Here is a 20,006-nt window from a genome sequence, read left to right as displayed (position 1 = left end):
TTATTTTTAAAAATATAAACCAAAGTGAGGAAAAAGACTTGCCACACTGTAGTACCTCGTATGCTGATGTTACACCTACAACTGACCAACTAAAGGAAGAGGACTTACCTGGCTGTAGTACCTCGCCTGCTGATGTTACACCTACAACTGACCAACTAAAGGAAGAGGACTTACCTGGCTGTAGTACCTCGTCTGCTGATGTTACACCTACAACTGACCAACTAAAGGAAGAGGACTTACCTGGCTGTAGTACCTCGTCTGCTACAGGTACAACTGACCAATAAAAGAAAATTGATGAAATTAAACTGTATGATATTCAGTACATTGAAACTGATCCTGGGAAATGGAGTAGACCAATATCACAGGAACTTCAAATTTACTGGTCAAAGGCTGGGCCAGATACTTTTCTGTATCATGACTCTGAGTTTAAAGGAACATTAAGAACGTATGGTTCAGGTGAGCATCAGAAATGCCGTTTCCTCTCTTAAGTCTGTATTCTTCAGAACTCTGAGTAATGGCGAATCGGTAAAGAGAGAATGGTCACTCTTCTCTAAATCACAAGGTAAACTCTACTGTTTCACATGTTTGCTCTTCTCTAGTACATCTACAAGCTCACCATTTGTGCATGGTTTCAATGACTGGGCACACACCAGCAGAGCTCTTGGGGAACACGAATGTTCATTCGGTCACAGAAAAACAACTCTAGCCTGTGCACAGCGATATAAAATCGGTAATTGTATTGGCAGTGGACTCCGTCATCAAATTGAAAATGAGAGGAAATATTGGCATTCATTACTTTACGTTTGGGAGAAGCAATACAGTTTTTGAGTGAGCGTGGATTAGCGTTCAGAGGATCTGATCAAGTCATAGGACCACCCCATAATGGTAACTTCCTAGATATTCTTAAACTAATAAGCAAGTTTGATCCAATAGTGGCTGATCACATTTCACGGTTTGGAAATAAAGGCAAAGGAAATCCAAGTTACCTGAGCTCCACTATTTGTGATGAACTCATTTTGGCAATAGGAAAAAAGGTTTTGTCAATTGTTTGCAAAGAGATTCAGAGTGCAAAATACTACTCCTTATGTTTAGATTCTACACCCGATACTTCAAGAACTGACCAACTTGCATTCACTGTTCGGTATGTTTCTTCGTCTGGTGAACCAGTGGATTGTGTTTTGCTTTACCTTCCCATCAGTAATCACACAGGAGAAAATATGTGTGATAAGGTTCTGGACACATTAAATGAATTGGACATAGATATTCACAATTGTCGTGGACAATCGTACGATAATGCTTCCAATATGTCTGGGAAATATGAAGGTCTCCAAAGAAAAATCAATGACGTAAATAATCTCATTGATTGTGTACCTTGTGCTGCCCATTCACTGAACCTGGTAGGAGTCCATAGTGTTAGTTGTTGTTTGGAAGCCATAAAATTTTTTGGTTTGCTGAACAAACTTTATGCTTTCTGCACAGGATCAACACATTGTTGGACTATCTTGACAAAGGGTTTCACTCCAAACGAAAACAAGATTTTAACTTTAAAACGCTTGTCAACTACGCGATGGTCTTCCCATGCTGAGGCTACAAAAACATTGTGCCTGAACTACAAAAGCCTATATGAAAACCTGAATGACTTTGTGGCTAACGATGATGAACCTGAATCTGTGAGGTCAGAGGCAAATGGATTAATTGCTGGCCTAGAAAAGCTTGAAACAGGTTTCATGGCAAAAATGTGGAAATGAATACTTATTTGGTTCAATAAAGTGAGCCTAACTCTGCAAAAGGAAAGTGTGCATTGCTGTTAGCCACATCATTGCTTGAGTCTTTAGAGGAGTTCACTGAGAAACTGCGTGGACAAATTTGACGAGATTGAAGATGATGCAAAGAATACCATGCCATGCAAAAGCCAACATTATCAATATGCGGAAAAACGTCAGAGAAAACGAAAGAGATATTTTGATGAAAGTAAATCACCAGATGGAATCCCCAGGTCAGATGTTCAGAGTGCAAACCTTTACTCTAATCACAGATAAACTGCGGGCTTGTCTTGCACAACGTAAAGTAGCTTATCGAGGACTAACAGATGATTTTGCATTTCTAAAATGTTTCTCAGATCAAAACAAAGAGCATTTGGCAGCTAGAGTAATCCATCTCACATCAAAATACAGAGATGATTTTGATTATGATTGTGCTGATGAATTTGAACATTTCTATAATTCTATGGTCAGATTGAAAGAGAAACATTCACCACTGTCGATGCTCAAGTTCATAAAATATCAGAATTTGGAAGCAACTTTTCCAAATGTCAGCATAGCTTCGAGAATATTTCTGTCATTGAATGTCACAGTGTGTGAAACAGAGCGCAGCTTCTCAAAAATGAAACTGGTGAAAAGTGAAAGGCGTGCTACAATGAGCCAAGATAAGCTGAACTGCCTTGCCATCATGTCCATTGAAAGCGATCTAACACGTGTGATTGACTTTGAAGATGTGGTTTCCCAGTTTGCTGCTATGAAAGCTCGAAACGCTAACTTTTAGTTAAACATCTATAAAGTACTTCATCTAGATACAATTGTTTCTTCCAAAACATGAATTAAATTCAGAAATTCTGATTACTACAATTTTGTCATGTTATTTTATTGAAAGGTAAATTTTTGTTTCTGAGTAATCTAAGTACGACTGCTGGTAATGAATGTATGCAACTTAAAACTTAAAGAGAAAACACTTGAAATGGCCTTATAGTTTATTATTTTATAAGTTGAATTCACCCCCCCCCCACCCAAAGAAAAAAAAATAATTATAAAAATAAAATAAACTACCTTTAGTTGAAATTTACAATGTCTTTCTTTTTCCTGAAAAAAAGTAGGGGGATGGGATAAAGTGGCCGGGGCCCGAGATTTTCTTAATGCAGCCCTGAAATTACATCTTGTTTTACCATTTAGTACGATCCTCATCACTCATTTGACCATTAAGGCTAGGTCACCCCAGTCTAAATTTTCTCTTCCTTCTCAGTTTCAGTATTCTCAGTTCCTTTTAGGATTGTGTGACCTAGAATTTAATTTTCAACACACACACACACACACACACACACACACACACATTTCATGCTTGCAGCCGTAGACAAGGATGTCATAAACAGATGCCCATTAGGACCATCACCTCCACTAGAAAACCAGAGAAACTCACTCTTGACAGACCGTACCAATACACTGAAGTTCCCCAAATATGGTACGGTCTTCCCTCCTCACTGCTCTCCAACGTCACTTCCTTAGCTAATAAATTTTATGAACTGGTAACCGCAGTCCGATCAGTCGCTGCCAACGTCGTTGCCATATGCGAAGCTTGGCAAATTGTTCCTGAAATGTACCACATGATGGATATCAACTCTTTCATCACCTTCGTTCACATGGACACAGAGGGGGTGTTATCCTCTTCTGTCAAGATGACCTACGCCCGTCACGCCTGGATGTTCAAGTCCCAGCTGATTTAGAGGCATTATTGGTACGTATTGTGCCACGTGCCCACCCACGCCACACTGTTTCTATCATATACTGTGTGGCATACCATCCACCTCGCTCACCCACCAGAGACACTCTTATTAATCACCTCATTACCACCTCAGATCACCTCTGAGTTAGGTACCCATGTGCCAAGCTAGATATCCAGGACCAGCTGCTACTATCACAAGTTGTGAACTTCCCTACACACGGTCAAAATACCCTTGACTTCATCTTAACTAAATCAGCGGACCAGTACCAACCACCTCAACCAATGCCTCCTATCGGGTGTAGCACACACCTATTAGTGTTCTGGTCTCCGGTCCCCACTACCAGCTAAGTGCAGAGACCCTACATCAAGACCTACAGGCTGATTACTGTCTCTGCAATGCGTCTCTTCGGGCAGTGAATAGTTCACCATCCCTGGACTGAAGTACTTAGTGTGGATGACGTGGACACCAAATGGATAAATTATACCAACACCACCACGGAAGCTCACCACCACTTCTTCCCCGAGGAGTCCGTCAGATCACACCCAGCTGACTTGCCCTGGATCACACCTCGGACTAAAAGACTTATGTAAAAGAGAGACAGCGCCTTTAACCTCAATGACCACAGCCGCTACAGGTCACTTCGCAGCCAAGTCATCCGTGAAATACACACTGCAAAGAAGTCCCACTACCCATCCAAGTTGCAACACCTGACGCAGACCAACATCAGTCAGTGGTATGGTAAGCTTAAAGAACTCTGTGGATTAAATAATAAGAACCCCCCCCCTTCCTTAGCCATCTCACTAATGTTGACGCAGCTGAGCAATCAAACAACCGTTTCGCAACTATATGCCAGACGCTCCCCCGGCTTGACACAACCAGTCTCCCTGATTACCTACCAACCCCCTTTCCCACTGACTTAGTAGAAGAATTTGAAGTTGCAAAACGTCTGGACAAACTGAAGTTACAGTGCTCCACCACCCACATTCACTTACCGATGAAACTCTACAAGGAGTTCTCTCCAGAACTAGCTAAACCCCACTGCTCCATCATCAATGCTTCCCTCAGCCAAGCAGGATACCCAGTTGACTGGAAGACCTCATATGTGTCACCAGTGCTTAAATGAGCTATAACCCATTGCCATCACCCCAAAACCCAGCTTAATCTGCAAACATCTCGTGATTGACTTGGCTTATGATGATATTGCAGGGGCCATAGATCCTCAGCAATTTGGCAATATGACAACTTCCTCCACCACTCACAGTCTTGTCAGCTTTCTCGACCACATATACCGTCATCTGGAAAAAAAAACGAAAGACATCTATGGCTGTTGCCTGTATGTCTTGGATGTTCTTGACAAGTGTTTCTGCTTGCAGGTGCCTGATGACCTCGCTTGCCTCATGCGACATTCTCCAAGACATTTGACCTAGTTGATCACAATTTAATCATCAACAAAGCTGTCGATCTCCGGGTTCGAAGAAGTCTTATACCATGGCTTACAGACTTCCTTAGTGACCAACGCCAAGCCGAACGCTTCCGAGAGGCTGTCTCCACTTTTCAGTCACTCACCTGTGGCGTCCCCCAAGGCACCAAGATGGGACCGCTCTGCTTTTTTTTTGTGCTTATCGATGATGCCCTAAGAGAAAATCCTGCTCGCTGGAAATATGTCGACAACTTCACCATTGGAATCAGTATCAACAACTCGGCTCCCGACTACACCGCCCTCCAGGATTTATTGAACAGTCTCCAAAATTGGGTCACCAACAACCACGTCACCATCAACCATACCAAGACCAGGGTTATGCAGGGTTATATCAACCTCTCCTCCGATCTTGTCACACTTCCCTCCATTACTTTGGGCCCCACCACACTCCAGGTTGTGGACTCCACTAAGCTCCTCGGCATCACTATAGATACCAGATTAGATTGGAAAACACGTGTCAGTACAGACGTCAAATCCCCCAGTTTTCGTCCATCTCCTTCGATGACTCAAGTCCCTCGAAGTTCCTGCGCCCGAGCTCCTCAGTGTTTACTCAACATTCATACTTCCCAAACTCACCTATGCCTCCCCTCTATGTTTGTCTTTGGTACCCCCAAAATGTTCTACACTACTGAGGGTATACACAAACATTTGTTATCTTGAAAATAGGTTCTTATTCTCGTACGGGAGATGTACAGAGGGACTAATAAGACAGAGCGCTTCCACACCTTAAGGACTGGTGATCTCCACTCTCTGTATCATTCCGCGCTGGCATGTACAGATGCCAGCACTCACAAGCTGAATACATAAAATGTAAATATGATAATTCACATACATAACATGGTGCATAATAAATGGAAATATTACATAGGATTAATACATGTTCTGTAATACTTTACTGTACATAATTAATAGAGTAATATAAGAATACACAGCTTAAGGTACTACTTCGTGTCCATATTATACATCCCCTGCCTGGTCTTCTTCCCTAAATGCCACACAACGTAAACACCTAGAAAAATTGCAAAAGAGGGCATGCAAGATTATTCTCTCCCCTTCCTACTCCACATACCAAGAAGCGCTCAACACACTGACCCTCTCGGCTCTCTCTGACCATCACCATGACCTCATCTGCAAATTTGGTGAGAAGCTTCTGCACCATCCTCGTCACCCGTGATCCCTCCCTCGTCCGCGAATTGCTGTTCGACACCACAACCTATATGAGCATGTACTGATCGCTATAAGAACAGCCCAGTCCCAGCCATTGTAAAAATTATCAACAACTCGTAATCAACCAGTGTATTCACTCCCAGTCAAACTTATCTTTTTGCACTGTCTCTATGTTGAAATGCCCTGTAGTATGACCTTCTCCCCACCTAGTTATTATATATCATATTTGTATCAATTAGGTTACTTGTATACTATTTGCCAATCAAGTGACTCATTCCCCAATTATTTAACTGTATATTTTCAGCCTTCCGGCTGCTATGCTCTTTCAATAAACCGCTAATTATTATTTTTATTATTATTACACACACACACATTACTACTGCTACTTTGCTGTCAATCGGAATCGAGTATGACGATCATCCAGCTATAATTCAAAGATATGGGTTATTAAGGGTGTCACTTTCGTTGGTGAACTCTGAGGTGACTCGAGAGGCCGATACGAGACCGGCAGGGCCGTCCACAGATGTTGCATATGTGGAGGGCTACATCTAGTGCGGGAAGGGCAGCGGCAGCGTCCTTTTGGCGCTGGCACTTGTCTGCTTTGGTATGCAGTCGGGCTAACTCGAAAGTATTGACACCTCCTCCAAGCGTTATGATATGGAGTGATCGTATCCCAGGTGAGGGATTCGATTTGGCATTTTACCAGGTTTGTCTTAAGACTATTCTTATATATTTTCTGTTGCCCGCCAGTGTTACGTTTACCATTCATTAGGTGACTGTAAAGTAGCTGTTTTGGTAGCCTACTGACGTCCATGCGGGTAACATGGCCAGTCCAACGTAGTTGCTCATGGCTGCTCCTACAGTTGGTGTCGGGGAGAATACTGGCATTTGTTCTCTTGTCTTCCCATTGAACTGTGTGGATGGAATATAGACTACGTTAGTGAAAGGTTTCAAGTGCCTTGAGGTGCCTCCTGTATGTGACCCATGTCTCACTGCCATACAGAAGGGTTGGAAGGACCCCTCCTGGATATATGGGCAACTTTGTAGATATTTTTAGCTCCCTACAGCTGAAGACAGGGGATACGGAGTCTGCCAAAGGTTTGAGATGCACATCTCATCTGATGTTGAATCTCTTCATCGATGTCCGTGGTGGTGGACGGGTGGGAGACGACATACTAAAAGTGGGTAACATTAGAGAGGGTAGTACCGTTAAGATGGATGGATGGTAGAGGTGTGGTTGAACCAGGGGCAGGCTGAAAGAGATTTTGAGTCCTACGCACATTCACCTCAAGGCCGAAGTTTGCAGACGCATCTGTGTAGATGTTCACGATCTCCTGTAGGTCGCGTTCGATGTCAGCAATGAGAGTGAGGTCGTCTGCATACTGAACTTCAGTGATGGAGGCGGCCGACACCTTGGTTCTTCCCTAGAGTCGGCTTACGTTGAAAAGTCCACAAGTAAGGAAGGCAACCAAGAAAATGGAAAAGAAAATTTCTAGAACACATCCTTATTTTACCCCCGTTTGGACGGGGAAGAATTCAGACTGGGTGCCATTGTGCAGGACACTGCCGTTCATGCCATCGTGGAGTTGTCACTCAATGGCGATGAATTTTGGTGGGGAGTCAAAATGGCTGAGGGTCCGCTAGAGGGCTTCTTTGTTGACCAAGGCGAAGGGCTTGGTAAGGTCGATGGAGGCCATAAACAAGTCACAACGCAGTTCTCTGCACCTTTACTGTGTCTGGTGGGCAGCAAATATCATTTCAATGGTGCCAAATGATTGTCTAAAGCCACATTAAGATTCTGGGAGGATGTTTTCCGCCTCAGGAAGAAGTCTGTTTAGGAGGACTCGGGCAATAATATTGCCAGCTATGGACAGTAGCGAGATACCGAGGTAGTTGCCACAGTTCTTATGAATATTGATGATGGAGGTGTCTTTAAAATCTTGGGAAATTTCCTCCTTCTCCCATATATTCTCCAGGAGAGAGTGGAGGCGGCTGGTAAGAAGTCCTCTTGCTTTAAACATCTCGGTTGGGAATCCATCAGGCCCTGTGGACTTGTTACTTTTCATTTGTTTGATGGCAGTAGCTACCTCATCACGGGATGGAGGATAGCCAAGATGAGTCTGCTCTGGGTGCTAAGGGACCTGCTGGTTAGTCAGGACATTCACATCGGTGTTTCGGTTGAGCAGGGAATGGTAGTGTTCTTTCCAGCGTTGACGGATGATTTTTTCGTCTTTAATTAGTGAGTTACCCTCGGATGAGCTGGGGCAGGAGGAATTGGGCCACAGATTGTTTTAATGGAATTTAAAAAATCACACATCTTTTGTTAATCCACCTTTCTTTTGCGTTGCACACGGTATATTTTTCCACCAATTTTCCTTGAGATTGCGAAGTTTGCACTGGGCTATCGCTTTCTTCTGGAAGAAGGTATCAGCTTTGGTCCGAGATTGGGGGTTGTTTACCATTGACGAGTGCGTCGATTTCCTGCTTATTTTCTTTTAACCAATCCTGGTGTTTTCTTTTGATCTGATCGTAGGTCTTGCTGCAGTATTTTGTGATGACAGCATTGAGCATACTTCATTCAGCACTTGGATTTAGGTTATTTGTTGTTGGGTTGTTAATCAGCCCATCGTCGAGCTGCTGTCTGAAAGCATATTCTATCGCTTGATATTCCAGTCGCTTGGTGTTAAAATCTCTTCTGAAGGCTTGTTTTCTTTGCTGTTTTTCGGCGACGTGAAGGGAGAGTTTGGCTCTGATAAGCAGATGATCTGAGTTATCTGAGCCATGCATGACTTGGGTGATGAGGACATCTCGGCGATCTCTTTCTCTGACAATCGCGTAGTCAATGAGATGCCAATGTTTGGATCTTGGGCGTTGCCAAGAACCCTTAAACTTGTCGACCTGCCTAAACAAGGTGTTGGTGATAGTGAGGCTGTGTTCAGTATACTTGCTGAGGAGGAGTAGACCGTTGAGATTACACTTGCCCACTCCCTTTCTCCCTATGGATCATTGTCATAAATCAGCATCTCTGCCAACTCTGGCATTATAATCACCATGGAGCACAACATTTTCTTCTCTGAGGATAGAGGTTAGCACTCTGTCAAGGGCGGTGTAAAAGGCCCGCTTGCTGTCATCCTCCACATCCAGTGTTGGGACGTATGCGCGTGAGTAATTCAGAGGGACTCTGAGCGTCATGAGGGGCTCGTTGATCCCAACAGGCATTTCAGTTAGCCTATGTGAGATGGTTTGGCGAATGACAAAGCCAACTCCACAAATGTGGTTTCTCTGCAGCAGGCTTATCCTTCCAGACGGAGGAATAGCCGGACCCTGTTTTGTGAGTCGACCCTCGCCTGGGAGCCGGGACTCACAAATGGTTGCCACAAGGGTGATTCTTATTTCAGGATGCTCATTTGTGACAGTATCTAGAAGCGTCCTGACATTCCATGCAGCGACCATAACAAGTTGTATAATTTGTTTTTATTTTAATCTATGGTTATGTTATTGACTTCATTAGGGTAACTTTACTGGGTGCAGTTGCCAAGTCATGTTTTTTTTTTTTTTTTTTTTTTTTTAGGCAGGCTATGCTTGGGCACCTTTTCTAGCTCCCTCCCCATGTTGGGTGAGCAGAGGGGCTCATGGAATGGGCTGCTTACTCGCACAGACAGAACCGGATTGCACTGCTGCTTATATCCCAGTAAATAAACGACCATCTTATCTATGCCGCCCATGTACGGAGATGTGACCAGAGACTCCCAGCAGTCACCTCTGGCTGTCCGCGTTGCCACTCCTCTGTCGCCATAAGACTTTTGGGGCTCAGGAATTCTGATGATAATAGAAAGTATGATGAGCTGGATGATGGCTGTACGTGAGCTAATTTTTGTGATGAGGCAGGAGCACAGGCTTCAAACATACACCTTGGCTCTCTCTTTTCCTGCTCCAGTGTTGCAGGTAGCTGCAACAGCTGGAGAAAGGGAGAGCTGCAATGGACTGCCGATAGCACAGTTTGCTGGGTTTCGTCTTCGTCGCCCGTCCATCTTGCATTGCCTTCATCTGCCGGTGTAGTCGTTGGGTTCCAGTGTTGGTCACCTCTTCCACCTATTCTGTCGTTGGCGTCTTGCTGGAGCTCTGTAAACATGTCTGCCTGATGCGGAGTTCCACCACAGAATTTTCGCTCGGGGTTGGTAGGCGACAGGGCGTGTCCATATGCCAGTGGGCCTTTGCGCCGTCCCTCTGGGGCCACTGCTGCTCCGAGATCCCCTACTGGTTTAGCCTTGGCCCACGAGGCACCTAGTTACCGTGTGTTGCCACGAGGAGGCACAGCAGGAGTCTTGATGGTGAAGAGGCTGTGTACTGGCAGGGGAAGACTTACGCAAGGGTGTTTCCCTGTTCTCCACCAGGGCTTGCCAGCGGTGGTGGCTGAAAGCGAGAGAAGAAGGCAAGCAATGCCTGCACCTTAACACTAATATAATGCTGCCACCCCGTGGAGAAAGCACACACACACAATATCCTTCTTACCTGTGGATGACAACGTTGAGGTGTAAGATGTGAGAGAGGCGTAACACGTCCTCCACCACACCATCTGTCACCACCAACACCAGCTGGCTTTTCACAGCTGGTTGCTTCCCCACACTCTCCAACAATCTGTAATTAAGATCTAAACTTGCTTCTATTTCTCTCATCATCATCATCGTCTTTATTACAAAACACACACACACACACACATACTGTAGATAAAAAGACATATATAAAAACAGATACATAGACATATACAAAGATTTACATATACATGTATATATAATCAATAAACTCGTCAATAACCCTCGCTGATATCAGGACCAGAGGTTGTTTAGTATGTGGCAACATGCCGTGTTTCCACTCCTCCCTGGAAACTGTAGTATTTAACAACCTTCACCACGGGTACTCTACATTTAATATTTTATTTTACTAAAGACTGACGCTGTTATTTAGCACAGAGACGACCCCATACACAAGGGGTTAAAGAGACAGAAGCACACCCTTCGTATAGACAGTCTTTCACTGGTCACAGAGACAAGCACATCTCACGGGAATTCATAACCATGCTTCCAGTAAAGATCAATACTGGTCTTCGGTGAGAACACACAGTTTCTCACCCTGGGAGCACATAACCATTGTTTCCCATAAATAACTATTTACCTGTAAATATGATATAGTAAAGAGTTACCACAAATAAAATACAAACACTAAACTATGTGGTTAAAGAAAATCAATGCCGCTTAAAAAGTGTATACAAGTAAATAACATCGACTGAAATAAGATACATAAACAGATAGACGGATGCATAGATATATAGACAGATACACAGACTGATAGAAACATGAATGTATAGACCTATACATATATACATAAATAAAGATGTACATAAACAGATAAGAACATAAGAACATAAGAATGGAGGAAACTGCAGCGGGCCTATTGACCCATGCTGGGCAGTCCCGTTTATACCCAACCCCTATTGCTCATATAAGCATCCAACCTATGTTTGAAGCTATCCAGCGTATTAGAGTTAATGATGATATTTGGTAACTTGTTCCATTCATCCACTACTCTGTTTCCAAACCAGTGTTTACCTATTTCACGCCGTAAAACAGGACCAGGGAAGGGTAGGTTTAAATGTATACTATACAAACAGTAGGAGCGTTAGAAATAAAATAGACTTGCTGAGAGCGGTTGTATGTACCGAGAATGTAGACGTCATAGCAATCACCGAAACTTGGATGAATCTGGCGAGAAAAATTTTGTTATCAGAGTACCACATAGAAGGGTAAAACCTTTTTCACAAGGACAGGGAAGGTAGGAAGGGGGGAGGGGTCGCACTCTTCGTCAAGGATACATTAAAATGTTGTATTAATAATTCAATAAAGGGTGAAATAGGAACCGAGTCTGTATGGGTAGAAATCACGGAAGGAAGAGAAAAACTAATTATGGGAGTGATTTACAGGCCCCCCAAGTCTTGGGAAAGAAGCAGCTCAACCTATATGGCAGGAAATGAGTAGGGCAGCAAAATATAACAACCTGTGCATTATGGGGGATTTCAACTTCAGAAATATTGACTGGGACAACATTGTAAGTGACTATGAATCTGAAGACTTCCTAGACGCAGTACAGGACAATTTTTTGAAACAACTAATTACAGAACCGACTAGAGGTGACAATATATTAGACCTAGTATTAACAAATAAAGAAAATATTATCAGAGATATCACAGTAGGGGAAGAACTAGGTAACTGTGATCACAGAGAAATCAGGTTCACCCTAAATTGGGAAACAAAAAACAATGACAATATGGTCAGAGTCCCAAACTTTCGGCTGGCGGATTATCAGGGGTTAAGAAGGTACCTAGGTGAGGTCACCTGGGAACAGTCATGTCAGTCCCCAGTAGGAAGGGGTGAGGTCATAGATGACACAACAAATGATCATGACTATAATATATTCACCAGTATACTACATAAAGCACAAGAACAAAATAGACCATACAGAAAAATTAGGTCAAATAAGAATGAGCCAAGGTGGATGACAAGAAAACTTAAACATGACATAGGAATAAAGAAAGGAATTTATAAGAAATTAAAGGGAGGGGAGGAGCAGCTCAGAAATAGGTATAATGAACTATCTATGAATGTTAAGAAAAATGTAAGGAAAGCAAAGAGAGAGACTATGACATCAAAATAGCAAGTGAATCCAAGGCGAATCCCAAGGGATTTTCCAGGTATATAAAACAAAAGTCAAGGACAAAGTTGGGCCTTTAAAGTCAGGGAGGGGAGAAGTGATACATGGCAGTGAAGAAATAAGCAAAGCATTGAACAACTACTTCTTATCAGTTTTCACAGAAGAAATTTGCGAGGAAATTCCAGAGATGGAACTGATATTTAAGGGAAAGGAAGAAGAGAAATTAAAGAATATCACTATCAGAAAAGAGGATGTTCTTAAGAGGATAAATAAAATAAAGAAGACAAAATCCCCAGGGCCAGACGAAATTTTCCCTCGAGTCTTGAAAGAGTGTAGGGAACAGATTAGCGGACCCCTTGTAAATTTATTTACAAAATCATTAGACACGGGAGTTGTGCCAGACTTCTGGAAACAGGCAAATGTAGTACCCATATTCAAAAAGGGAGACAGAGCATCAGCGTCAAATTACCGGCCAATCAGTTTGACGTCAGTAGTGGGGAAATTTCTTGAATCAATTATAGCAGATAGCATCAGATCGCATCTAGAGAAAAGAAAATTAATCTACGACTCTCAACATGGGTTTACAAAGGGAAAATCTTGTCTAACAAAACTAGTGACGTTTTATAGGAAAGTCTTCGATGTAATAGGCCCCTGTCTCATCAACAGAATGTATTATATAAATGGGTCAATACATCTGATATTATATTCAGATTCACCACCCTGTAACTTTCCACTGTCTATGAGTAAGACATGAGATGGACACGTGAGCGGGCAACTTACCCAAGAGGGCGAGACCCATAGCTCAGCATTCCTGTAAGCACGCACTGCGATGCCCCTAAGCTTCAGTAGCTCACCTCAAGTCATATCGTAAGGACGTGACCTAACGTTTATCATACATAAACGCCGTCCCTTTCTCATTCACTCCTAGACAGTGAGACTTACGGTTGATATACACTCAGGAATTATATATACAACCTTTTATAATAAAACAAAGGAACTACCGTTTGGGTTTCGTTACTTAAAACCCAAATATAAATATGTGTGAACGGACTGGTTAATTGGACAAGCAGCCGATTCATATAGGTGGCAAGCGGTGTGTACGGATTCTTCAAACTGGTAGTCGTATCATCCGTCTGTGTCTTGTGAAAAACAAGAAACCACACAGCAGTGACGCGTTACATAATCCGAGTGTTTAAAACTATATCCCGTATTGAGACGATATGTAGTGAGCGCTCCTTATCTCTGTCACATACAAATACGTGCAGAATTCGTAATATACAAATATTACAGCCTGTTGGTACATATCCAGATTGAGCCGGTTGAGATAGACTCCACTCAGCATTCCCTAGACATTACAGTGTTGCAGTGTTGAACAACAGTTTCGTAACCTGGAATTCAATTGGTATTTCACTAGCAGCTGAGCAGTATTGTTGTGTCGTCAGCGCGAATTACGAATTCCGGTGTCATCATACAGATCTCCATATATACGTGGACTGTGAAAGAATTGGCACACGGCAGTTTTCGCCAGCGAACGACGAGTGTGATAACCAATCATCTGTTTTCTGATCGCCGGAGGAGGAACTCACCTAAATCAAGTGGACTCGTCTCTCACCAAAGCAGAAGCGTCATCTCGTTGCCAAGGAAACCAGCAGCAGCGCGCGCATCCTAGGGAGAGGCAACGCCCACACCCCACCCACCACTCCACTCAGAACTTTTGAAGGATTCACATTTTCTATACAGACGTACTACTCTGTATAAATAGGTATTTAAATTACATAGTTTTACACACATGAACACGTTCGAGAGATATCTTCACACCCATAGGTTCGTCGGATAGGATTATTTCAATGATAAAGTGTCGAATGTAAGATTAATGTATTGAAATCCTATAATTTACAGTAGTTTGTAAGTGTCTGTCTTCTTATTGATAGTTTAAAATTAACTACAATTAATATTCATTTGTCTTGTAAATGAGAGGCAAGTGATCTACTTACTGTTAAGTATTCATTGACCCAAGGGGGCTAATAGATAATTTCTAAGTTTCCCATGTCTAATGTAGATGAAATCGAACGCCTAGCGCAACTATTTGCTGATAACCAACTCATCAATGATCAAGCCCAGACTGACATAGATTTTGAGTATGGAACACAGTTAAATGAGTCGGTAGGAAGTAGTGAGAAAGTTATAGACGAATCATTTGACGACTTAAACCGTCGTACCCTACGGTCTGGTAATCACTATAGTACCTCACCTAAGTATACTAAAGCAGTTACCCCTGTTACAGGTGATAGTGTGTCTGTTGCTAAATCGGTAACAACCTTATTAACCCAGCCTTCTGTTAAGAGTAAGAATACTAACTCGCTTAATAACACTAAAATGGCATCTTCTAACCCTCACACCCTACTAACACACCTACAGCTGATACTGTTATTAATATCATGCAGCGCGGCGAATGTTCGAAATTTCACGGGACAAGACGATTATAGGGTCGCACATTTTATTCGTGCATGTGAAGATAGCATGGGCAATGGTCACATAACGACTGACGAAGATAAGAAAGCATATGTACGTTCCCATATAACGCAGGGTTCCTATGCAGGCAGTCGTTTAAATGCGTTTGGTTTACAAAGCCCTGACTATGAAAAGTTCAAGCGAACGCTAATTGGGCTTTTTGGGGGTAGGTCACAGCTGGGCCAACTGCAATGGATCTTCAGATGGTTGGATCGCTGTATTCCAGGTATACGAAACGAAACACCCGTTGACGCTGTTGACATTGCGGGCGAGGTTCGCCAGGACATGCAAGCGACCTTCCGGTCATCAGGCTGGTACAACTCACAGGGTGATATGCCGCCAGAAAACGTGGAAACGTTGATAGAACTAATAAGTTTTCTTCTTTCCGTCCGTGTTCCCTTATATAGCCGGGCACAGGAAGTACAGTATGAACCACCCTTGGATATGGTGGAATACGCAAACAAGCTCTGTCCCCAGGCTACGGGCCCCTTACTGGCGCAACCCTCAGTGACGTCACCACAACCCCAGCAGTCTCAGATGCCTCAGATGCCTCACTCCCAGACTCCTTACGCGACACACTTAGCTCCGATCGCTCCTCCCCGCCGAACATATAAACAGAAAACATCGTTACGATGCGCACATTGTAATAAACGTGGCCACGTAATGGAAGATTGTTTTCAGCTCCGAGGTAATAGTGCAAATAAAGCCACACCCGGTGCAAAGCCATTCTCAAGGTCAAACAGAGAGGTAGCAAAAGCAGCACCTCCTCCTCCTACCCAGACAGCGCGCAAATGGTGCGCTCTTCACAAATCGACATCTCATAGTTCACATGAGTGCGATATACTAATAAAAGCTAGGGGAGTGGACCTAAGTGAAACGGAGGTGTCGTATAGGCGCAAGCAGAAACGTCCCCAGGACAAGTCATCGGGGGAAGACCAGCGCACACCACAGCACGGAGAGGGATAGATAGGGTAATTCCCTCCCCTCCTCACAGCACTTCTATAGCGGCCTCATTAATAGCGGCGCTTAGCAAAGTGGAAGTGTTGTCAGTACCGGTGAGAGTGGATAATACCAGATTGGCTCTTGATATAGACACAGGTGCTTGCGCTAATGTATTGGCCTTGACATCATATCACGAGTTACAACGTAAATTCCCTCACCGCAAATTCAAATGGAGGCCTAGTAACGCTGAGCTCGAAGGAGTTTCAGGTACTCAGCTGAGCATCAAAGGAATGGTGACGTTACCACTCAGATTCTCAAGACGTGGTACGCCCTTCTACGCGGACTTTTATATAGTTCAGCAGTTCAATTTGCCAGCTGACGGGTTACTTGGTCTACCAACTCTTCGAAAGAACATGATAGATGTTCATCCACGTAATAATAGTGTTACGTTTAAAGGTGTTTCCTACACAGCAATGAGTCATTCTGAACCTATGCTCACCGCTAGGACGAAAGTGTTGTCTACCAATCCTATTAAGAGGAAGGCGGATCATGCGTCAGAGATATATCTCGACCTCAACCACACACCTTCCCAGCGTGATTACAGCAGCAAGAGTTGGAAGATAGTACCTGCAATGTTGAAGAGTACTCTCCATTACCAGAATGAGGAATTCACCAACGCAAAAATCCTGTGAGCTAAAGTGAACATTAGTTTCTGCAAATGATTCGTTCACTGCCCAGGGTGTGACAGGACGTGACTGCAGTTGTTGTGACTGCTCATCAATCAACATCCTGTCAACAAAATTCTTTCGTATGGCGTGAACAACCCCCAGTTACCAGCACCCAGCACCCACCCTAGTGATGATGACACATCCGGTCTGAGAGATGGTCTCAGCATTCTGAGGTATGGTGTTGTGGATGACGTTGTGTAACAATTAGCGGCGGTTTGCTGTACTCAGGATTTTTGTGAGCATTGACCCAATCACCGGACCTTGGAATCAGCTGTGTCTACTGTGACACACACACACAAGTCTACGGGATTGCGGGAGCAATTTCACATTATCAAGAAATTAAATATAGGATGTTATGTGTGTGATTTTATAGATATCACAGCAATGTCGAAGTGCAACCAAATAAATTCCTAATTCGAGGTATTGTTGCGAATTGCCAACAGACTCGACTGGCCAGGATAGATCAAATAGCACCACATGTTAAGGTGATCGATCATCCTCAGGGCAAGACACGCCTGTTAGAGCTGCTTGCCGACTACAGATAGTAGCCTTGCCAGGGGAAACGCTAGGTCAGACAGATGTAACATCCCATCATATAGCGTTAAAGGAAGGAACCAACCCTATTTACATACCAGCTTATAGACTACCTCATAGCCAGCGCGCTGTAGTGCAAGATATGGTACAGGGTATGTTAGATGAGAATGTCATTAGACACTCAAAATCCCCCTTTAATAGCCCATTATTCCTCGTCCCGAAAAAGGATGGTGGATGGCGCCCTGTTATAGATTTCAGGCGCGTAAATGATCAACACCCTGTTTGCCGGACTAATTGGTAACACAGTCTGCGCTTATTTGGATGATCTAATAGTAGTCAGTAAGGACGCCGATTCCCATCTGATAAAACTGCGTGAAGTTTTGGCCAAACTTTCCACAGCAGGACTCAAAATAAAACTCTCAAAGTGCGAGTTTTTAAAATCCAGAATCCATTTCCTTGGTCATGTAGTTGACGGTGAGGGCATACACACAGTTAATGATAAAGTCAAAGCTGTATCTCAGTTCCCGCGTCCTACCTCAAATGATCATGTGCGTAGCCTTCTCGGATTATCTGGTTATAATCGTTCCTTTATCAAGGACTATGCAACATTAGCATCGCCCCGAACGAGGTTGCTCAAAAAAGATGCAGTGTTTATATAGGATGCTGAACACGAGGAACGTATTACGGCATTGAAGACAGCGCTAACCAATGCCCCGGTTCTAGCATTCCCAGACTACACTCAACCTTTCACTCTCTGTACTGACGCTCCCGGAATTGGAGTCGGAGCAGTGCTCATGCAAGAGGACACGCGTGGGAAGTTTAGAGTGATAGCATTTGCAAGTCGCAAACTAATCGATGCTGAAACACGTTATTCGGCGACGCATTTAGAAACGTTAGCCGTTGTGTGGGCACTTAAGAAGTTCAAGGACATTATCTTTGGCTACAAGATAACTGTTTTTACTGATCATGCGGCAGTCACCGAACTGTTCCATGGCAGAAACATATCAGGCAGATTAGCACGCTGGTATCTGACAATTCAAGAGTTTGACCCCGAATTTAGGTATTTACCTGGGAGGGCGAATGTTGTCGCCGACGCTCTGTCAAGAAATATAGCACCAGTTATGCCTGTATCATCATTCACTCTTTCGCAGCTGGAAGATGAGCAACGACGCGACCCATATTGGTCAGCTGTTATTTTTGCTCTCGAATCGGGCGAGGATGTTAAACTCCCCAAGTTATTTCTTCCCTTAAGTCAGTTTGAATTACGACATAACATACTCAATAGGACGAGAAAATCTCCTGAGGGTAATGTGTCTCAAATAGTCGTACCTGACACGTTGCGCAAAGCAGTAATGACATTGTTCCACGATGTCCCACAAGCAGGTCACCAAGGTCGTGATAAATGCTTAGCGGATTTACGAAAGAAGTATTTCTGGAACACTATGAAGAAAGACATAGAATTACACATAGCTAATTGTTTGGCATGTGCTCAACATAAAAGATCGACAGGATCACCTGCCCCGATTCTACAATATCCTACACCAGACCGTCCGTTTGACACAGTCGCTGTTGATGTGTTACAACTCCCAATGAGTCATCAGGGATCAGGATACGTCTTAGTGTGTGTGGATCATTTTTCCAGGTTCGTGGTCTTGGTCCCACTAAAAAGCAAAACGGCCGAAGCAGTAGCCTATGCATTAGTGATGAATCTCATATGTCCATATACTACGCCTAAAGTTCTACTCTCTGATAATGGAACAGAGTTCAAGAATGAGCTAATAGAGCATATATGTTTACAATATGGAATTAAACAAACTTTTGTGACAGCTTATCATCCACAGGCTAATGGCCTTGTTGAAAGAACCAATCGTAAAATCCTAGAAATACTGCGTCCAATCGTTAATGGTTTTCAATACGCATGGGAGGATTGGTTACCGCAGGTTGCAGCGTCGATTAATGGGTCAGTTAATAGCTCTACGGGCAAAACACCCTACTATATTGTCTATGGTACAGATAAACGTCTGCCTTACGACATCCTTACAGAGGCGCCATACCCGGTATATAACACGGATGATTTTGCGGCAAAACAAATTCGTGTCTTTACAGAAATTCATAACCAAGTACGATCACAGCTAGCGGCGTCACGCGCCGAAATGATCATCAAACAGCATAAACATGCTAAACCTATCGCACTGAACGTTGGGGACGCTGTTATGTTACAGGTACCTGAAAGGAACTCCAAACTTTCGGCGAAATTTTCTGGTACATTCCGCATAATCTCAAAAGAAGCAGGCAACGAATTCAAAATATGGAAGCCTAATGCACAGATCGCAGATGTCGTGCACGCAGATCGTCTGAAGAAGACCCAGATAAATGTCTTACCTCAAGTTGATGATAATGTGATTGATACATCCTTACAGACTGTTCAGAAGCAAAATGTCCCAAA

At 43.4% G+C, this 20,006-nt stretch overlaps 1 long non-coding RNA gene across 1 annotated transcript in view; it reads right to left on the bottom strand.

The window, feature by feature from the left end:
• Window positions 1–10,657: 10,657 nt before the first annotated feature.
• The window catches only part of LOC121876298, a 30,217-nt gene continuing 20,868 nt past the window's right edge, over window positions 10,658–20,006 (bottom strand). Inside the window, exon 3 of the long non-coding RNA XR_006090747.1 lies at window positions 10,658–10,778. This is a non-coding gene — a long non-coding RNA (uncharacterized LOC121876298). The remainder of the gene's footprint in view (window positions 10,779–20,006) is intronic.

The sequence above is a fragment of the Homarus americanus genome, unplaced genomic scaffold, assembly GCF_018991925.1.
Source record: "Homarus americanus isolate GMGI-L3 unplaced genomic scaffold, GMGI_Hamer_2.0 scaffold34921, whole genome shotgun sequence".
NCBI classification, from domain to species: Eukaryota; Metazoa; Arthropoda; class Malacostraca; order Decapoda; family Nephropidae; genus Homarus; species Homarus americanus.
This window is presented reverse-complemented; position numbering and strand designations above follow the sequence as displayed.